General features: G+C 41.3%; 1 long non-coding RNA gene across 2 annotated transcripts in view; it reads right to left on the bottom strand.

Moving 5' to 3' along the window:
• Window positions 1-17,481, bottom strand: part of LOC131491537 (uncharacterized) — a 210,361-nt gene that overhangs the window by 159,380 nt on the left and 33,500 nt on the right. Inside the window, exon 3 of one of the 2 annotated variants that reach the window (XR_009251508.1) lies at window positions 3,420-3,582. The exons of the other annotated variant lie outside the window; for it this stretch is intronic. This is a non-coding gene — a long non-coding RNA (uncharacterized LOC131491537). The remainder of the gene's footprint in view (window positions 1-3,419; window positions 3,583-17,481) is intronic. 2 annotated transcript variants of the gene reach the window in all.

Below are 17,481 nucleotides of genomic sequence, written 5' to 3'. Positions count from 1 at the left end.
ACATATTAACTCATTTGATTCTTGCTCAGTTCCTATGAAGTAGGTGCTTTTATTATCTCTGTTTTAAAAGTGAGAAAACTGAGGGGCGCCTGGGTGGCTCAGTCAGCTAAGTGTCTGATTTCTGCTCAGGTCATGATCTTGTGGTTCATGAGCTCAAGTTCCACATTGGGCTCTGTGCTGAAAGCTCAGAGCCTGGAGCCCGCATTGGACTCTGTGTCTCTTTCTCTGCCCCTCCCATGCTCATGCTCTCTGTCTCTCAAAAAATGAATAAAATGAGGGGTGCCTGGGTGACTCAGTTGGTTGGGCGTCCAACTTCGGCTCAGGTCATGATCTCGCGGTTCATGGGTTCGAGCCCCGCGTTGGGCTCTGTGCTGACAGCTCAGAGCCTGGAGCCTGCTTCGGATTTTGTGTCTCCCTCTCTCTGCCCCTCCCTTGCTCTCTCTCTCTCTCTCAAAAATAAACATTAAAAAAAATTATTAAAAAAATGAATAAAATGAAAAAATGTATAAGTGAGAAAACCGAGGTAACAGAGAAGGTAAGGAACCTTCCTAAGGTCACACAGCTAGGATTCAGATGCAAACAATCTGGCTCTCACACCTTCCTTGGACCCCTGTGTTATGTTCTCTCTCTTTACTAAAATAATAATAGCTAATGAAGACTTAGTGTGTCCTCATGAGTAATTTTATACTTACAAAACCCTAATGAGAAAGGTACTTCCATTATCACAATTTCACAGCTGAGGAAAATGAGTCACAGAGAGGTTGCTGACTTGCCCCAAGGTCTCCCGGCTCATCAGTGTCAGAGCCAGAATTTGAGTGCAGGCCCACAACCTGTACTCTTAATCTCAATGCATCTTAGAACTAGCAGAGATCTGGAAAATCATAAAGATTTGGGGCCTGTACAGGCCAACCAATATAAATAATTAAACTCCAGGTGATCCTGCCCTAGATTCCCAACAGAAGAAGATAAGGCCCAGGTAGAAAGTGCAAAGCTGGGATGTGAAGGCAGATGACCCAATGTTAATGCTACCCTGGACCTCGGTATTATCATGTCTCTTGCATACCTGCAGTTCTTGGACGCTATTTTCCTGCCCTCCGCCCTACTCACCCTCACTCGGCATCCAAAACAACAGGGGTGGACCACATGAGTCTAAGGATAAACGTAACAGGCTGGCAATATGTTGCATTATTCTCCACGCACTATATATTGAAGAAACGAAAATGTGCTTAAATTTTAGAACTTTACTTTCATTTTTTATGAGGGTACATATCAGAAAAATGCAAATTATAAAAGAAACATTAGTCACATTTTCCTGATTCTGAAAAGAAAGGGTGTCAGTTGTGAGGTCACCGAAAAGAATTGGACTACTTTGCTGGAACGAGAGACGGAGCTTTTTCAACAGGTTCTCATGCAGCACCAAGTAGCTGAAGGAGGACTCCCATCATCCGCCGGCTGCCCTCAGCATGATGTGCTTCATTTGTGCTTTCAGGCTCTCTCCTTGGTTCTGGAACCACAACCTGACGTGATTCATCCCCACTACCCTCTGAGTCACTTCCTGGGTCACTCTTCACGGGCTCCCTCACCACAAATGGCATTATTTCTGCCTCTCTCAGACAAGTGCCTTTGCGTATACCTCAACTCAGGCCTCCAGATCATTTTACTCTCAGACTTGTGCCCCAGGCAACACAAAGTCCTTTCCTTCCAGTTTCCCGGGGTGATCCGACTCGGTGCCATCATCCCTGGTGAGCTACCTTCAGCAGTTTCCACTCGTTATCATGTATGTTTTTCTCTCCGGTAAACCAACCTTGTATCCTTCCATTGGACTGTCCTGTTGGTAGAACAAACTGGCTTTCCAGTTTCCAGTTTGTGGCTTTTAACACATAAAGTTCAACTGTTTATATATGTGTGTGTGTGTGTGTGTGTGTGTGTGTGTGTGTGTGTATACACATACTAGAAACCCAAACTGTAAATTTCTATCATATTACTAAACAACAACTGGGTTTGAGCTTAAGTTCAAAGAATCATGTAGACATTATTCATCTCTGCAAACTCCATTTTCAATTCTTATGCAGGATCCTGGAGCATTGATGACTTAGCTAATAAAAATGCTGTTGGAAGTTAAAAATCGCTCCTGGGGTAGTGCTACCTTTCAGTAAGAAAGTTCTTAAAAACACTTGACAGAACTTGGCTGCATGCGACAGATTTTTCCCTCTATACAAGTCACTGTATGCACGCTGAAGAGGCAATGCAATCGTCAGAAAAGCTTCAACCGTTCTTTTCAATTTATTTGATATAAAAGAAAACATCTGGCTCAGGGTATGTGTCTAGAATACAAACTATTTGTGAAGCAGGTATGATGCTGGTACCTGGTAAAAGCAGAACTTCTTTTCTTCTCTTTTCTTCTCTCTTCTTCCTTCCTTCCTTCCTCCCTCCCCCCTTCTTCCTTCCTTCCTTCCTTCCTTCCTCCCTCCCCCCTTCTTTCTTCCTTCCTTCCTTCCTTCCTTCCTTCCTTCCTCCCTCCCCCCTTCTTTCTTCCTTCCTTCCTTCCTTCCTTCCTTCCTTCCTTCCTCCCTCCCCCCTTCTTTCTTCCTTCCTTCCTTCCTTCCTTCCTTCCTTCCTTCCTTCCTTCCTTCCTTCCTTCCTCCCCCCTTCTTTCTTCCTTCCTTCCTTCCTTCCTTCCTTCCTTCCTTCCTTCCTTCCTCCCTCCCCCCTTCTTTCTTCCTTCCTTCCTTCCTTCCTTCCTTCCTTCCTTCCTTCCTTTTTCTTTCTTTCTTCTTTCTTTCTTTCTTTCTTTCTTTCTTTCTTTCTTTCTTTCTTTCTTTCTTTCTTTCTTTCTTTCATTTTTCTTTCTTTCTTTTCCTGGAACTGCCATTGGGAGGTTACTGGCAACTTTTAGTTTGGGGAAGTTGAGAAAGCTCTCAGAGTCTTTGGAACAGAGTCCTTTTGTCTTTGGAAGTTTTCCAGGATTGGCCCTGTAGTTATATAAACACGAAGCAAGTACCCACCCACTGTCCTTGGCGATAGCAGTGAGGTCACCATAAATCTCAATGCTGATGCTGCAGAGCAAGATGCCAAGTGCTCTGCCCAGTGATGTAAGTGGGGTATCTTCCGCCAGAACCATGCCCTTGAAGAGGGTGAGAAATGTTTTGCCTAAATGTGAATCTAGACCAGGACCACTGGTATAAGTAGTATTTAAAGAGTAAATAACACCAACTTTGTGAAATGTATTTTCAACTATTTGAGTGTTTTCAACACCATAAAAAAAAAAAAAAAGAAAGAAAAAGAAAAAAAAAAAAAGCAACCACCCACACATACACATACGACATTTTAAATTTTAAAAGATATTGTACACTTTACAGAGTTTACCAGTAAACACATGCCACAAATATTTAACGTAGAGTTTCAGAAACAATACTTACCCTTATTGTGTTTAATGCTGACATTTCTATATATTCTATGTCACTGTTTTTAAGGTTGGCTGTGTTCCACTGAATTCATATTATGACCTTTTAATGGATCATGATTTGCAGTTTGAAAAACTTCCAACTATTGTGATTGCTTTATATGGGTCCAGTGATCAATCTGTGGAATCCAAGAGATTTGGGGCCTTAGACTTTGAGGTTCAGGGACCTACAGAGATGACAACAATTTGCTTTAAAACACATCAACACAGGGGCGCCTGGGTGGCGCAGTCGGTTAAGCGTCCGACTTCAGCCAGGTCACGATCTCGCGGTCCGTGAGTTCGAGCCCCGCGTCAGGCTCTGGGCTGATGGCTCGGAGCCTGGAGCCTGTTTCCGATTCTGTGTCTCCCTCTCTCTCTGCCCCTCCCCGTTCATGCTCTGTCTCTCTCTGTCCCAAAAATAAATAAAAAATGTTGAAAAAAAAATTTTTTTTAATAAAAAAAAACACATCAACACAGCCAGTTAGTTTTAGCTTTTGCCCTGGGAGTAGCTGGGGCAGTCAGCTGGCATTCTGATGTGCACTCGATCCACCAATGCGTTTGCCATCTGTACCTCAATAGTCAAAGCTTTGCTAATTTGCACATGGAATGTCAAAAATGGGTCTTTATTGTGCAAAATGGTGTCCTGTTGATCAGCATTACAAATGTCAGAAATGGGCTCTCATTAATGAAAAGTATTCTTTGTCAAATATATTTCAATTTAAAAAAGGTTTTTAAAAGTTAAAAAAAAAAAAACATTTGTAATAAAGCTATTTCCAGGAATGTGGAAACATGTATTCTCAATACGTAGACTGGATAAAATATCTCCACCCTTGCGCGGCTATCAGAATCCAGACAGCCCAGTAACTACACTAGGGACACTTGATTGCTAAAAGGCATGCACTCCAGTGTGTGGCCATCGATGTGGAATATCCTTGTTGTCTGATATTGACTGAAAGGGTGACAGAATCCTGCCTCTGCAGTCTTGGCTTTTGTCTCCAGTGAACAGAAGTTCATGCAAGGTGTTCATCAGACCATCCAAAAGGCCAGACAGAGGCTGTGACTTCATCAAGCTTCCAGAATAGATAGCCGTGACCTGTTTTGTGCCTGCCTGCTAGTGAATGTGTGTTTAGCAAATGTCTGCTTGTGGGGCAGAATCTGGGCTGAGACTTGTTCCATTATAATATGGTAGCAAGGTTATGTGGGAGTGGCAAACTGTTACCGACCTCAAACTTCTTTGTCTGACTAGTGTTATCTTTTAAAAAAAATTTTTTTTACATTTATTTATTTTTGAGAAACAGAGTGAGACAAAGCATGAGCGGGGGAGGGGCAAAGAGAGAAGGAGACACAGAATCTGAAGCAGGCTCCAGGCTCTGAGCAAGCGGTCGGCATGGAGCCTGATGCGGGGCTCGAACCCACAAACTGTGAGATCATGATCTGATCCGAAGTTGGACGCTCAACCGACTGAGCCACCCAGGTGCCCCTGACTAGTGTTATCTTTAAAAAAAAAAAAAAAAAGGAGGGGGGGGCGCCTGGGTGGTTTAGTCATTTGAGTGCCCAACTTCAACTCAGGTCATGATCTCACAGCTTGTGGGTTTGAGCCCTGCATCAGGCTCTGCTGACAGCTCAGAGCCTGGAGCCTTCTTTGAATTCTGTGTCTCCCACTCTCTCTGCACCACTCCTAATTGACTCTGTCTCTCAAAAATGAATAAACGTTAAAAAAAATTTTTAAAGCAACTTTAAAAAACAAAACAAAAACCCCAAAAGGGGTGCCTTCGTGGTTCAGATGGTTAAGTGTCTGACTCTTGATTATGGCTCAGGTCATGATCTCACAGTTCGTGAGACTGAGCCTCCCATCAGGTTCTGCACAGATAGTGTGGAGCCTGCTTGGGACTATCTCTCTCCCTCTCTCTCTGCCCCTCTCCCACTCGTGCTCTCTCTCTCTTAAAATAAATATATAAACTTAAAAAAAAAAAAAAAAAGCCCTGAGAGCTGTGATTACCAATTGATTAAATCCATCCAGTTCATAGGACCCTTCCACAATTGCAAATCTATGTGAAGCATGAGGGACCCTCAGAAACAGGTTACTTTGGGGGAGAATGGTTGACAAATGTGACCAGCAGAACAGATCTATAGAGCATGTGAGTATTCTCTTGACTCAGAATTCAGCTGGTGACAAAGACTCAGCAGAGGAAGGGTCTTCAAAGGATGGGGACATATGATAATTTTACCTTATTTTTAAATTTTCATTTTAGAAGTCTGGGAGATCATTTTATTTTTTTAATTTATTTTTATTTGTATTTAAAATTTTTTTTTAATGTTTATTTTTTCAGAGAGAGAGACAGAGTGCAAGCAGGGGAGGAGCAGAGAGAGAGACACACACAAGAATCTGAAGCAGGCTCCAGGCTCTGAACTGTCAGCACAGAGCCTGATGCAGGGTTTGAACCCACAAACTAAGAGATCATGACCTGAGCCAACTGGGCCACCTAGGCACCCCATGATCATTTTACTTTAGATCACAAAAGGAAATAAGGCCTTATTTGGTAATCAGAGGCTGGGGAGGCCTGGAAATTCATAAGCCACATTTAAAATCATAGTAAAAGGGGCGCCTGGGTGGCTCAGTCGGTTGAGCGTCCGACTTCGGCTCAGGTCAGGATCTCGCGGTCCGTGAGTTCGAGCCCCGCGTTGGACTCTGGGCCGGTGGCTCAGAGCCTGGAGCCTGCTTCCGATTCTGTGTCTCCCTCTCTCTCTGCCCCTCCCCCATTCATGCTCTGTCTCTCTCTGTCTCAAAAATAAATAAAGGTTAAAAAAATTAAAAAAATAAAATAAAATCATAGTAAACAGTAAGAAGGATTTTGTTGACATTCTACTCTATTTAAACACTGGTGTTTTAGTTATGAAGTTTGCTTTCTCAGGATAAGATTGTGGGAGGAAAAGTGGCAGGACTCCCTGTTAGCCTCAGATATATTCATGCTGAGTTTCAGACCTTCCTGACAAACAAAGGGATAGACCATAATTGAGGAGCAGTGAGGAAAGGGCTTTCTGAATTACAGGACTATTTGGAAGGAAGCTAGTGGAAGAAGGTCTGAAAAGTGTCCAGGAGAGATAAAGACGAAATGAAGGATTTGTGATCTCCCTTGTGTATCACTTGCTGGGCCAGCCCATGAACTAGGTCTGAGCTCTCTGGGCTGCAGGCAGGACTAAAAGGAGATGTGGGGATATTGCTCCCAGTGTCCTGGACCTGGGGAATTAAGTGTAACCCAGAGGGGAAGAGGGATCTTCTCTCCATCGCCGTATGGATCCAACACAGAGAAGATTCAAGGGATTACAGAGCCACTTAGAAGCTAGAGAGTCTGGGTCTGCATCTTGGGTATCACTTAGAGACCACAGACAACAGTGTTGTCACCCAAAGCCCTGCCATCAGCGATAGTGCCGAGACATGACCACTGAAGGGCTTTTCTGTTGGTGGACATGGACTGTATAAGCCAGAGAGAAAGAAATTGAGATCAGTTTCATAGGCTCCTTCAGTTTGGGACAAGAGCCAGAATTATTTGGTTATTGCCCACACTGAGCTCCATGATACCTATTTATACAAGACTTGAGGAAACTTGAGATAAATTTGAGGATCTCATTAGGATTGCAGTGATTATAGATTCTCCTTCAAAAATCGAGCCCGAGACAAGGGCTTGTGTATAAGCAGTTTATTTGGGAAGTGATCCAGGAAAGTAGGCCAAGAGGAAATGGCAGTACAGGAGTATATTATCCAGTTGGTCACTGCTGGGTTACTAGGGCTCGACCCACTAAGACCTTTTAAGGAGCCATATATATAATATGCCTCCATTACCCACCAGCTCTCATCCCCCATTAGAAAAGGGATGCCCCATTGGGCTTTAACTCCCCTGCCCTTTTAGGTTGTGCATGCCTGAGTGGGTCTGCATAGCCATCTCACAACACAGCATTAAAGAAGTCCCAGGGCAGAAGGCCATGATGCAGATGAAGTGAGGCGCTGTCAGAATATGTTTGCACAAAGCTAGCTGCTGCAGCAGGGGCTGGAGTAAAAAGGGGGCTGAGAAGATGTGAGGATGGTAAGTGGTTCATACCAAGTGTCTGATATTGTACATCTCTTGCACTGCTCACATCCACTCTGCCCTACATTAAGTCCCATTCAGCAGGCAGCATTCAATGTGGGGAGACTGCCACAGTCTCCACAAGGGACTTAATACAGGAAGCTTCCTGGAAAAAGCTACAGTCCCTAGTGCTGTAACTGGTGTTGCAGGAAGGGGTCTGACAGTGTCCATCTGCTACCAAGTGCCTGGCTCATACTTTCCCCATACCTTCATAAGAAAGGGGTACCTTTATAAGAAAGGGAAATTATCAATTATGTGAATTGGAATTCAATTTCAAGTAATAGACAACGGACCCCAAATGGCTTAAACTGAAAAAGTGAACTTATTCGGTCATATAACCGAGCAGTCCAGGAGTAGATATGAATTCAGATGGGGCCCAAGGCAAAACGTATGTGGTATTGTTGCCATGGAAGAGAAGGGGGGGGGGGGAAATAGGTGTATATTTCATCAATATTTAAAATGTTTGCCAATATGATAAATGAAACAAAATTTATGTGCATTTCCCTAACCAATGCTGGTCTAGTGGTTGAAGTGGGATTTGAACACAAGCCAGCTAATCCAGAAATGCATATTCTTTTACCAATACCCTATGCTATACCTTTCACACAGGCTTCATTTGGAATCCTGAACTAGAGAAAGTCAAGAAAAAAATAAAACACTGTCTCTCATATCTATGAAGATGATAAAAGATTTAGAAACTTTACCTGGGAAAACTTAATGGAAATGGGAACTGTTTTTCTTATGGCTAAGTTTATAAAGGCTATGAAATAATGTAACATTTTAAGAACTTTTTTTTTTTAATTTTTTAAAAATGTTTTTATTTATTTTTGCGACAGAGAGAGACAGAACATGAGCAGGGGAGGGCCAGAGAGAGAGGGAGACACAGAATCGGAAGCAGGCTCCAGGCTCTGAGCTGTCAGCACAGAGCCCGATGCGGGGCTCGAACCCACAGACTGTGAGATCATGACCTGAGCCGAAGTCAGACGCTTAACCGACGAGCCACCCAGGCGCCCCAACATCTTAAGAACTTTTAAGGGCCTTTTATTGAATGAAAATCATGCAAAGATTCAGACCCACTGGCAGAAGAGGCAAGGGACTGAACTGGAGCCAGAGGGAATCTATGTAGTCACAACAATCACATCTCTTAACAGAAAAGGTACAACACAGGGACAGGTGTAGCGGATGGGTAACTTGTTTGTCTACCCTCAAGATCCCAGTTCATGTGGCCCTGATGGAACTGTGAATAATGATGCCACCCTCCTCCCAACTCAACAGTGGTCACGTTGACCAATGACTAATCAATATGCTTACTTCCCGGCTCATGGTGGATGGTTCCAAGATGAACAGGTGATATAAGCAGAGCTGGCTTGAGTGAAATAGAAACAGGAAACGTATATTTAAGGATATTTAAATATATACACCAGGCCACCAAAAAAAGGTGGGCAAGAAAGAGAAAGGCAGAAAACAAAACAGAAGTAGTATCAGTTAGCAGATGGTTTTGCAGCGAATAGAAAATAGGATACGCAATAGTGCACGTTTTTTTGCTAGATCAGCAATGCAAGTCTGAGTGGAGTCCTCCCTAGGAGTTTGCTGCTAGAGTAATCGGAATACCTCTTTTCCATTAGGATTGATAACCTGGCAACTGAAGCCAGCAGCATCCCTAAATTTCCAAGTCATGTGAGCCAATAAATTTCCTATATTGCCTGAGCATGATTTGTTCAGATTTCTGTTTTCCAACAAGAAGTCCTCAACCAATATATTAGCTCACTCTCAAGTCTATTGGAGCTCATTCTTCTGAGTCTATCTATATGAAATGCCCTGTGTGCAAAAAGAGGACGGCCAGTTGCCTCCTCTTGAGATGGGTCCCCTCTCACCAGAGATCCATGGTAAGTGTAATGGAAAGAGAATGCAGGATGAGTGTGATTCTCACTTCATATTCTGGGAAGTACATTCATTGCTCCCACATTCCTTAAATATGATTCCAGAACACGTAGGTAAGAGGCATTTAAGTGATTTACAGTGTGTAACAGATAAAGCTATAATCCTTCCTCCTTTGTTACATGAGAAATGAAAAGTTGATTCCTTCTTACAATCATTCACACAAACCAGATTCTGGACCAAGTTGTCAGCCGTCGTGTGATCAGCCAAAACACTGGGCTTTTTAAACAGTCCTTTCTAAGCCTCGTCCAGTAGAGCCAATTTATCAATCAGGATGTGAGCTGGAAGCAAGGCTGTGACGAATAAAGACCGACTGCAGCCAAATTTCTGAGAGCCTTTGTAACTTGGGGCTTCAAGGGAGCAGAAAAAGGAGCTGAACTGAGTCTCTGATGCTCAGGTGTTTGGGGTCCATGGGGAAGGGGAGTAACATCAAGCCACAGTAAGAACGGCCACCATTTGTGGAGCTGCTTCTACATGCCAGGCGGGCTGCACGTTTTATCCCACTTGATCCCCGCAAGTATCCTGTGAAGGAGGTATTTTTAATCCACAGATATTCACATGGAGACACTGAGGCTCATAGAAAAAAGGTCTGCCCAAGGTTGCATAACAGCACATGGAGGATCCAGAAGTCAAGCTCAGTTCCAGCTTGTCCAACAACTGTTGGACACTTGTCCTGTGTGCTGCTCAAAAGCCTGTATTTTCCCTACACCATTATATGGCCAACTACGGTAGTGTTCATTAAACAGCTTTGAATTTAAGGCATTCCTTCAAGAACTGGACTTCTAGGCAAGCCCTCCGAAGGAATCAAACCACACCCACAATTATTACAGTATTGCATGGTCTTCTCTTCTAAAAGAATCCTCTTCTAGAACAATTGTTTACTACCTTGAAATGTTGCCTTATAAAATCTCAGTTCAAAGGCTGTGTATGTCCCAGAAAATAGACAGCTTTCTTTTTTGTTTTTGTTTTTGTTTTTTGTTTTTTTTTTGCCACTGGCCTAACAGCACATTACTGTCACTCACAAGAAATGGCATCTTGATCTACGGTAAATCACATGATACACTCGTTTTGTATTCTAGCTCTTGCCCTAATTATATGTATCCTTAATTGAAATGTTTAGATGGTTGAGATGGAATCAGTTTATTAATTTTACAGCATCCACAGATTTCCCCTCTCCCCTAGCCTGCCAAAGAGATCCTGTAATTAATTACTTGCCCAGTCTTTCTCTTCAGGAGACTTGAGAAAATAAAAGAATCCCTCTAATTATTTTGTACTTATTTGTGCTTCTGTAAACCTGACTCATCTCCAAGACAAAACCACCTGGGACATAGCTTCTAGAGAGCTACACAATAACACCTGTGAAAAGTTAGCAGGACACCAGGTACAGAAAGCACGTGTGCCTGGTGGCATGGCAAGGTGGGATGGAGCCACACCATCCCTTATGTGCTCTTCACAGTGCTATCGGGGGATTACATGAAACAGTACACGTGAAAATTCTTTCTGAACTAGAAACACTGTGTAAATGTGAGCTGTTACAACCAGGCGGTGTGTGCAATGGAGATTACCTTTTGCCAGGGGTAAGCATTTCAGCTTATATAACACTTTTCATTCCAGGAGCCCTGAGCCCTTGTAAATATTATCCCAAGAAATATCATTTGAAATAAAATGCACATAAACAAACAGAATTTAGCAAATGAAAGCATCCTTGATGATGAAACGATGACGGTCTTCAATGAGAACATCAACATTTTGACATGCCAACACTCAAGGATGTCGCCACTGTAGTCACAACACCTTCTGAGGGGAAAATCAATTCTCAACATGACTGTTTCCCCTCAGGGCTGTTTGGGTGAGCGGCGAGGAAGAGGGACACAGAAGGGCAAGACATTTTAAAAATATGAATTTTATTCCCATAGCAGTACATTGGAAAACTCAAATATAACTCCACAACTCTTTCAAGAGTTTCCTTTTTGTTTTCTGATGGTAAAGAGAGAGAGAGAAAATAAGCTGTCATTATCAGAATGATCAAACGCAGAGAGAAGAGAGGCAGAGGTAAGTAAAACACCAATTACAGTGCTGCCAATCTGTGTGAGTTGGGCCCCTTCCAAACAACAGTGCAAATGGATCTGAGGACACGGGGAAGAGGACGGAGGGGGTAGGGAAGAGAGAGCTGCCAAAATACAAGCAGGGGAGGCGGGAGGCGGTTAGAAATCGCCCCCTGGTGCTCTGGCAACAGTTCAATCGGGCAGAGCCCTGTACATTCCCATGCACCAATTCCATTGTGTGTGTTCACTTGCGGATTTGGCTTCTGGCTTACTCTCTTTGTTTGGGTAGCTAGGCATGAAAAAGAATCATCCGCAACTAGAGCTCAACTTAATTCCCAATTCCTCTCTGGAAACTATCTGTTGGCATCGTGAAATGTTCTGTGTAAAAGGCCACGCTTCGGCTGGTCAAAAGAGGAATTTCAGACCCTCCATCAGGGTCTTTGTGGATAAAGGTAATTCTTGGGGGTTGACAGAGGAGTCTGTACCTCTGGAATAAACTGTGTTGCCCCAGCACCTCACTGTTCTTGCCAATGACAAACAGGAACCCCTGACAATTTTTCCTCTCTCCTGGCAAATGGGATGATGGCACAGCTGTTTTCTCTCTATAAAAAGACAGTCACTCTTCTCTGTCCCTCCAGCTTATAACAAAAGGTCAACTTATGTTAGTGATTGAACTACCATGTAGCATATGAAGAAACACAAAAGAAATTCACCAGGAGAGACTCTAAGATTTCTAATCATTTTATCCACATTCTAGCACCTAAATCTGAGTGTGATGCTCACCAGGTTTTGAATGAATGTAGGAATAGAAATTTGGATTAAATATTGTATTATCTGCTGTTTTCAGAAATCTTCAGGCAGGGTATTTTTTTCCCCCAAACTTATTTATTCATGGCACCATTTTTCTAAGAACATCCTCTGAACACACTAGATTATAATTTTTTTAAGTTTAAACATTTTATTTCTTTATTATTTTCAATTTACATCCAAGTTACTTAGCATATAGTGCAATAACGATTTCAGGAGTAGAATCCAGCGATTCATCCATGCAGGGTAATTTTAACCCCTGCCCTTTTTCCCCTTTGGGTCAGGGAAGCTACCTTATCATATTATAGCTGCTTTGATTTGTATCAAGTCCCTGTCGGGTTCAAGACACATTCAGAATTTCTCTGTGAGACGTGTTAAAAACTGGAAGAAAGATTAAGTGAATGGATTTCTGGTAAACATGAAAGATTATACATGCAAATTTGTCTTTCCCTTCCCAAACTCTTCTAAAATAACAATAAAACATAAGAGCAAAAATAAAATATGAACCCACAAGAGAAGAAAAAAGGAGATGATAGCAGATTGTAAACAGTCACAGTATTTTGGGAATAGAAATCCAAGGAAAGGAAGGAAAGGGGGCACAGTAGGAGGAGTCAACCAGAAGCAAACCAGTTCATGCTCAGAATCCCCAGAGTCATGGGAATTAAGGATGCCAGGGTGCCTCCAACGGCAGACATGCTGAATGGGTTTGAAAACAGGACAATCAATTGCAAGGTAACTAGAAAACTGGGACCTGTGCTCAGGTGATCAATTAAGTTTGTTTCAGTAAATTTGGAATTCATTTAATTAGAGGATAAAGTTAAAGTCATAATTAAATGCTCTACCCCAGAAGTGACAGATATTGCTCTTGCACGTAATATTAGGCCAAAACTCGTCACATAGCTCCACCTAACAACAAAGAAGGCAGAACGTGTCGTTCAACTGTGTGTCTGGAAGGGGAAGAGTGTTAACAGCAGAGCCACACGAATCACTACCCCAGTGCCCAGGAGAAAATTTGTATACATGTTATTCCAGAGATGCAAGAACTAAGAGTCAGCATGGAAAGAAGATGGAGGAAAAACAATTAGACATAGGAGGAGGCCCAAGAAAGCAGGAGTCATGGATGACCAGGAGGAAGGAGAGAGAGTGAAGAAGGAAGCAGGTGGTCAATGCAGAAGTTTCTGATAGAAGATGGACCATGCACAGGAACGCAGACGGATTTAACATAAGAGGCACTTGAAGGCAGCACTCATTCCCTTGACGAATTTCTCAGGGTCACAATTACTGTCCCTCAGCCTAACTCTAACCCCACATCTAACCTTAATTATAATGATGCATACATAAGTCTGCCTTAGCCTGATATCACCGAACATTCTAAATGTCTAATCAATTTGAAACCCCTTCCTCTGATTTCATTCTTAAAGGCAAACTTCTCCTTATGATTCAGCTTTCTTTGAAGGTCTTCCTTCAGTAAGGGAATGTGTTAGTCATAGTAGAGCATTTCAGACCACAGGTCAACTCCATTGCTCAACGGGTAAATTCAAAAACCGGCATTCTGCTTTTATACATCAGTGGGATAAACTTGGTATATATGAATCTCTCACCAGATGGTTCCACCCTTGATATGCAAGTAAATGTATATTTACAAATGTAAATATACAAACGTAAGGCCTATGAGTCTTATGTACAATATCTGAATTTTTCTACAGTGAGCATTAAGAAGGAAAAAATCCAGGGGTGCCTGGGTGGCTCTGGTTAAGCCTCCAACTTTGGCTCAGGTCATGATCTCGTGGTCCATGTGTTCAAGTCTCATGTTGGGCTCTGTGCTGACAGCTCAGAGCCTGGAGCCTGCTTTGGATTCTGTGTCTCCCTCTCTCTCTCTCTCTCTGCCCCTCCCCACTCATGCTCACTCTCTCTCTCTCTTTCTCTCTCTCTGTCTCTCAAAAATAAACATTAAAAAAAAAAAAAAGAATTTGAAGAAGGGAAAATCCAAGGAAACAAACTCCATGGGGTGCCTGGGTGGCTCAGTCAATTAAGCATCTGAATCTTGATTTTGGCTCAGATCATGATCTGAGGTCATATGATCAAGCCCCATGTCAGGCTCTGCACTGTTAGCACGAAGCCTGCTTTGGATTCTCTCTCTCCCTCTCTCTCTGCCCCTCCCCTGCTCACATGCATTCACACACTTTCTCTCAAAATAAATAAATATTTTAAAAAATAAATAAAACAAACTCCATGTTGAAGGAAGAGGAAGGAGTTAAAAGAATTCAAAGGAGGGCAAAATCAGAATAACAGGGGATTAGGAAGTAACAGAAACAGGGAAAGAGATACCATGAACAGAGGCCGCAATTTCAGAAACCTAAAGAGCTTGGTGGCCTCCTTATTTTTGCTGAATTTAAAATAATTGTTTACTAGGGGCACCTGAGTGGATCAGTTGGTTAAGCATCAGATTTCGGCTCAGGTCATGATATCATGGTTCATGAGTTCGAGCCCCACGTTAGGCTCTGTCCTGACAGTTCAGAGCCTGGAGCCTGCTTTGGATTCTGTGTCTCCCTCTCTCTCTCTCTGCCCCTCCCCACTCACACCGTGTCTCTCTCTCAAAAATAAACATTGAAAAAAATTTTTTAAAGAAATAAAACAATTGTTTACTAGGCCAGGAAGTACGCGATTTGGCAAAATTTAAGTTAAGGTATTTGATGGTGGAGTGAAAATACGAAACTGAATATGTACCAGAAGCCAACGAGATACTAGATTTTTCTACTTCTAAAAATAAGTATGCTGGGGTTGTTAAAGAAATTTTAAGACCAGATTATATATTGCATGACAATAATATAATAAATTACAACATTACATTATGATGGAATACAACTCAGTCACCAAAAACAGATTGCTGGAGAGTATTCAATAGCACAGAAAAAAGATGGCCTCAATATAATGTACCATTGGAAAACAGCAGGGTTTTAAAATGTGTTCACATTCTCCTATGTTTATTGCAGCATTATTTACAATAGTCAAATTATGGGAACAACCCAAGTGTCCAAATTATGGAAACAACCCAAGCACCCATTGATAGATACATAAAGGAGATGTGACACATAGAAATACATATATATATACATAATATGTATTTTATATATATATATAAATATAAAATACATATATATATGTATATTATATAAATACATATATATGTATATATATATAAAATACATATACATGTATATATATATTTGTTTATATATATAAAAATACATATATATATGTATATATATATATAAAATACATATACATGTATATATATATATATATATATATATATATATATAATGGAATATTACTCAGCCATAAAAAGAATGAAATCCTGCCATTTGTAACAAAATGGATGGATCTAGATGGTATAACACTAAGTGAAATAAATCAGAGAAAGACAAATACCATATGATTTTACTCATATGTGGGATTTAAGAAACAAAACAAGGGGGAAAAAAGGAACAAACTAAAAATCAGAATCACTATAGAAAACAGACAGATGGTTACCTGAGGGGAGGCACGTAGAGGGATGGGTGAAATAAGTGATGGGGATTAAGAGTTTATCAAGATGAGCACTGAGTAATGTATAGAATTGTTGAATCACTGTATGTTAACACTGTATGTTAATCACCTGAAACTAATATAACATTGTATGTTAACAACACTGGAATTAAAATAAAATAAATAATAAAATGTGTGTGCATTATTATACCAAGTTTGAAAAATAAAAAAGACTGGAAGATCTCAAAAAATGAGGATAGAAGTGGTGGTGTGGTTATGGCTGATTTTTATTTTACTCTTTTTACTTCCCTGTGATTTTCAAATTTTTCCATAATGAACTTAGAATTCTTTTAGATATCATAAATTACTTTTATAGAGAAGCGTGTTTCCATTAGCAACTCTGTTTTTCAATTATTTTTGTTACTTATATTGGAATTAAAAACTCGTTACATATATTAAATGTAACATTTTTAAATGCTCAGGGTATATATGTTCCCGACTGCTTTTAAAATGAAATTGGAATTAGATGGAATAAGAGAATTGAGACTGGAAAAGCTCTCTGAGGGTGATGGCAAAGGCGTGAAACGCCCTATTTCACATATTGCAAAATACTCACCATACAAATGGTAATCTCGTGGACGTATTTTGCAGAATGCAATACAAATAAATTAAAACCTGACTTTAGATTCTCTCGTAGATTTTAATATACATGCAAAAAGTTTCCAAGTTTCAAATTGAGCTAAAAGTTTATTTTTACATTATATGAAAATGAAATAGGCAAATCGATATTGAATAAGATCATGGAGGAAATAGTCTACCTGCCTAAGAGAGTATGCTATTGTCAAATAGTGGAAGCATCCTTCATAGACTTACAGTACATGTGTCAATTAACAATTAATAGTCTAAGTACAGTTCTAAGCTCCATTTAATGATAGACAAGAAATGGAAAGAGACTCCCCCCATCTGACGGATTCTACTTTCTCTGCAATGACTCAGGCAAGATCATCTGAGAGTGAGGGGCCAGTGTGAAGTTCCGACGTCAAGGAAGGTGGAGAAGCATAAGGTGACTTTGCAGAGAATAGGACAGTATGTCTACCAGAAAAACGTTACATTGCCATGGCTTGAAGGTTGACTGTGGACTCACATTATTTTCAGTGATACAAACTGAGTGGTCTCACTGAGCAAGCTGGACACATAGGATGCAAAGAGAAACAATTTTATTCTTCACCCCCAACTGCCTGTTTGAATCCTCTTGGGTCTACTCTTTCCAACCCTTCAGATGAGACATTAGAAAGTCTTTTTTTTTTTTTAATTTTTTAAGTTTATATATTTATTTTGAGAGAGAGAGAGAGCAGGGCAAGGGCAAAGAGAGAGATGGACAGAGAACCCCAAGCAGGCTCTGTGCCAGCAGCTCTGTGCTGGTGCCACAGAGGGCTCAAACTCATGAACCATGAGAACCATGACCTAAGCCGAAATCCAGGGTCAGACTCTTAACTGACTAAGCCACCTAGACACCCCTAGGAAGGTCTTCTGACTGTGATCATTTCAGATAACAAAATGTCCTCTGGTCATTTCATCCCCAAATCGCAACCTCAAT

This window comes from Neofelis nebulosa, chromosome 12 (genome assembly GCF_028018385.1).
Source record: "Neofelis nebulosa isolate mNeoNeb1 chromosome 12, mNeoNeb1.pri, whole genome shotgun sequence".
Classification (NCBI taxonomy): Eukaryota; Metazoa; Chordata; class Mammalia; order Carnivora; family Felidae; genus Neofelis; species Neofelis nebulosa.
The sequence above is the reverse complement of the archived record's forward strand: the minus strand, read 5'-3'. Positions and strand labels throughout refer to the sequence as shown.